The sequence below is a fragment of the Chiloscyllium punctatum genome, chromosome 25 (genome assembly GCF_047496795.1).
Source record: "Chiloscyllium punctatum isolate Juve2018m chromosome 25, sChiPun1.3, whole genome shotgun sequence".
Taxonomy (NCBI): Eukaryota; Metazoa; Chordata; class Chondrichthyes; order Orectolobiformes; family Hemiscylliidae; genus Chiloscyllium; species Chiloscyllium punctatum.
This window is the reverse complement of record NC_092763.1, coordinates 68,405,876-68,410,449: the sequence shown is the minus strand read 5'-3', so window position 1 is coordinate 68,410,449 and position 4,574 is coordinate 68,405,876.

Sequence of the window (4,574 nt, the reverse complement as noted above, 5' to 3'; positions counted from 1 at the left end):
ATACTGGGATTGGGTCTATTTAAAAAGACTCATCTATGTTACTTCTAGCTCAGCTTTGACTCCATTTGAGTGGTGAGGTTGAATCATTTACATGGCATTTTACCTCACTGTAGATTTAAAAATAAACTCTGCTTCCCTATTGCCAATTAAGTGAAATTAGAGTATGGATTCTTTTTAATCCAACCTGCTTCTCCCCTTTTCAAACTGGAAGGTAGTTCGTTGCTAGTTTTGGAGTTGGATTCCCATTGATGAAGTGCCAGGCTTCTCTCAGGATTAACAAGAGGCAAAATTATGCCTGATTTTGGTTACACCTCAAGTTCTGTTTCTTTCCTTATCCCCCAGAACTGCCAATATGCCATTAAATCAACTTCCCAATCTAGATCCTAGAATTTCAGGGCCTATGTTTTCAGACTTGAATTTGCAGGGTCGGATTAAGAGGTTGTTTTCCCTGTAGTAAATGACTTGGATGTTCCTTAAGGCTTTAATTAATATAAGACACAGACATGACCAACTCCCTGCCATTTGTAGTCATATAGTCATAGAGTGCAGAAGAGGCCCTTCGGCCCATCAAATTTGTATCAATGTATTGACACTAATCTCAATTTCTAGCAGTTAGGCCCACAGCCTTGTATGTTATTACTTGAATAAAAAAATCTGGACAGTGACTGTTGGCAAACATGATAATTCAGTCATTCTGCCATTTAAAGTCTCTTCCATGCACGGTGTAGAACCAGGAATGGTGTTTTCTTTCCAGTTTTTTTTGGTAGAATCCAGACTGTGTGGAAACTGGCAACTCGACCCAACAAGCCCACATCAACCATCCAAAGAGCATTCTGCCCAGACCCATCCCTTTACCCTATCCCTGTAATCCTGCATTTCCTTGGGTAACACGCATAACCTACACATCCCTGAACACTATGGGTGATTTAGCATGGACAATTGACTTAACAGGCACAACTTTGGACTGACCTAGTGCATACACACAAATGCTTTGAGAAAGATGTGCAGCACAAATGAGGAATCAAACCCAGCATTTTCTAATCCAAGAGCAAACCCAGCTCCTTCTAACCAGGGAGTGACCCAAGCACCTCTGACACAGGGATCGACCTCAGCCCCTTTTATCCAGGGAGTGAATCCAGCACGTTCTAACCAGGGAGCGAACCCAGCACCTTTTACCCAGGGACTGAACCCAGCACCTTCTAACCAGGGAGCAAACCCAGCACCTTTTACCCAGGGACTGAACCCAGCACCTTCTAACCAGGGAGCGAACCCAGCACCTTTTACCCAGGGACTGAACCCAGCACCTTCTAACCAGGGAGCGAATCCAGCACCTTCTAGTCAGGGAGTGAACCGAGCACATTCTAATCTGGGAGTGAACCCAGTTCCTTCTAATAATGGAGTGAAACTACCACCTTCTAACCAGGGAGCGAACCCAGCTCCTTGTAATCAGGGAGTGAACCCAGCACCTTCTAACCAGGGAGCGAATACAGCACCTTCTAATCTGGGAGCGAACCCAGCACCTTCTAATCAGGGAGTGAACCCAGCACCTTCTAACCAGGGACTGAACCCAGCACCTTCTACACAGGGAGTGAACTCAGCACCTTTTACCCTGGGGAGCGAACCCAGCTCCTTCTAACCAAGGAGCGAACCAAGCACCTTCTAACCAAGGAGCGAACCAAGCACCTTCTAATCAGGGAGTGAACCCAGCACTATCTAACCAGGGAGTGTACCCAGCACCTGCTACTCAGGGAGTGAACGCAGTACCTTCTACCCAGGGAACGAACCCAGCACCTTCTAGCCACGGAGTGAACCAGCAACCTCGCACCAGGGACTGAACCCAGCACCTTCTAACCAGGGAGCGTACCCAGCACCTTCTACCCAGCGAGTGAACCCAGCACCTTCTAACCAAGGAGCGAACCCAGCACCTTCTAAACAGGGAGCGAACTCAGCACCTTCTACCCAGGGAGTGAACCCAGCACCTTCTAACCACAGAGTGAACCCAGCATCTTCTACCCAGGGAGCGACCCCTGCACCTTCCAACCATGGAATAAACCAAGTAACTTCTCACCAGGGAGTGAACCCACCACCTTCTAACAAAGGAGTGAACCCACCACCTTCTAACAAAGGAGTGAACCCAGCACCTTCTAACCACAGAGTGAACCCAGTAACTTCTACCCAGGGAACGAACTCAGCACCTTCTAGCCACGGAGTGAACCAGCAACCTCGCACCAGGGACTGAACCCAGCACCTTCTAACCAGGGAGCATACCCAGCACCTTCTAACCAGGGAGCGAACCCAGCACCTTCTAACCAGGAAGTGAACCCAGCACCTTCTAGCCAAGGAGCGAACCCAGCACCTTCTAAACAGGGAGCGAACTCAGCACCTTCTCACCAGGGAGTGAACCCAGCACCTTCTAACAAAGGAGTGAACCCAGCACCTTCTAACCACAGAGTGAACTCAGCACCTTCTACCCAGGGAGCGACCCCAGCAACTTCCAACTATGGAGTAAACCCAGTACCTTCTCACCAGGGAATGAACCCAGCACCTTCTAACCAGGAAGTGAACCCAGCACCTTCTAACCAGGAAGTGAACCCAGCACCTTCTACCCAGGGAGTTAACCCAGCACCTTCTAATCAGGAAGTGAACCCGAGACCTTCTAACCAAGGAGCGAACACAGCACCATCTAACCAGGGTACGAACCCAGCACCTTCTAATCAGGGAGTGAACCCAGCTGCTTTTAATCAGGGAGTGAACCCAGCTCCTTCAACCCAGGGAGTGACCCAAGCACCTTCCAACCATGGAGTAAACCCAGTACCTTCTCACCAGGGAGTGAACCCAGGACCTTCTAACCAGGGAGAGAACCAGCACCTTCTACACAGGGAGCGAACCCAAGATCTTCTACCTAGGATGTGAACCCAGCACCTTCTACCCAGGCAGTGAATCCAGCACCTTCTACCCAGCGAGTGAACTCAGCACCTTCTACCCAGGGAGCGAACCCAGCCCCTTCCAACCAGCATGTGAACCCAGTACCTTCTCCCCAGTGGGTGAACCCAGCACCTTCTAACTACAGAGTGAACCCAGCATCTTCCACCCAGGGTGTGAAACCAGCACCTTCTACCAAGGTAGTGACCCCAGCACCTTCTAGTCAGGGAGTAAACCCAGCATCTTTTAACCAGGGAGTGAACTCAGCACCTTCTAATGAGGGAGCGAACCCAGCACCTTCTAATCAGGGAGTTAACCCAGCACCTTCTAATCAGGGAGACAACCAGCACCTTCTAACCAGGGAGCGAACCCAGCACCTTCTACCAAGGTAGTGGCCCCAGCACCTTCTAACCAGGGAGTAAAACCAGTACCTTCTCACCAGGGAGCGAACCCAGCACCTTCTAACCAGGGAGCGAATACAGCACCTTCTACCCAGGGAGTGAACCCAGCATCTTTTACCCAGTGAGTGAATCCAGCACCTTCTCACCAGGGAGCGAACCCTGCACCTTCTAACCAGGAAGCGAACCCAGCCCCTTCTACCCAGCGTGTGAACCCAGTACCTTCTCACCAGGGAGTGAACCCAGTACCTTCCACCCAGGGTGTGAAACTAGCACCTTCTACCAAGGTAGTGACCCCAGCACCTTCTAACCAGGGAGTAAAACCAGTACCTTCTCACCAGGGAGCGAACCCAGCATCTTCTAACCAGGGAGTGAACTCAGCACCTTCTAACAAGGGAGTGAACTCAGCACCTTCTAACAAGGGAGCGAACCCAGTACCTTCTAACGAGGGACTGAACCCTGCACCTTCTAACCAGGAAGTGAAGCCAGCACCTTCTAGTCATAGAGTTAACCCAACACCTTCTACCCAGGGAGAGAAGCAGCACCTTCTAATCAGGGAGAGAACCAGCACCTTCTAACCAGGGAGTGAACCCAGCACCATCTAGTCATGGAGTTAACCCAACACCTTCTACCCAGGGAGTTAACCCAGCACATTCTAGTCAGGGAGTTAACCCAGCACCTTCTACCCAGGGAGTTAACCCAGCACATTCTAACCAGGGTGCGAACCCAGCACCTTCTAATCAGGGAGTAAACCCAGCATCTTCTAACCAGGGAGTTAACCCAGCACCTTCTAACCAGGGAGTAAAACCAGTACCTTCTAACCAGGGAGTGAACCCAGTACCTTCTACCCAGGCAGTGAACCCAGTACCTTCTAATCAGGGAGTTAACACAGCACCTTCTAATCAGGGACCAAACCCAGCACATTATAACCAGGGAGCGAACCCAGCACCTTCTAATCAGGGAGTGAACCCAGCACCTTCTAATCGGGGAGTGAACCCAGCACCTTCTAACCAGGGATCGAACCCAGCACCTTCTAACCAGGGAGTGAACCCAGCACCTTCTAACCAGGGAGCATGCCCAGCTCCTTCTAAATAGGGAGTGAACTCAGCACCTTCTAATCAGGGAGTGAACCCAGCACCTTCTACCCAGGGAGTGAAGCCAGCTCCTTCTAATCAGGGAATGTGCCCAGCTCCTTCTAACGAGGGAGTGAACCCAGCACCTTCTACCCAGGGGGTTAACACAGCACCTTCTAAT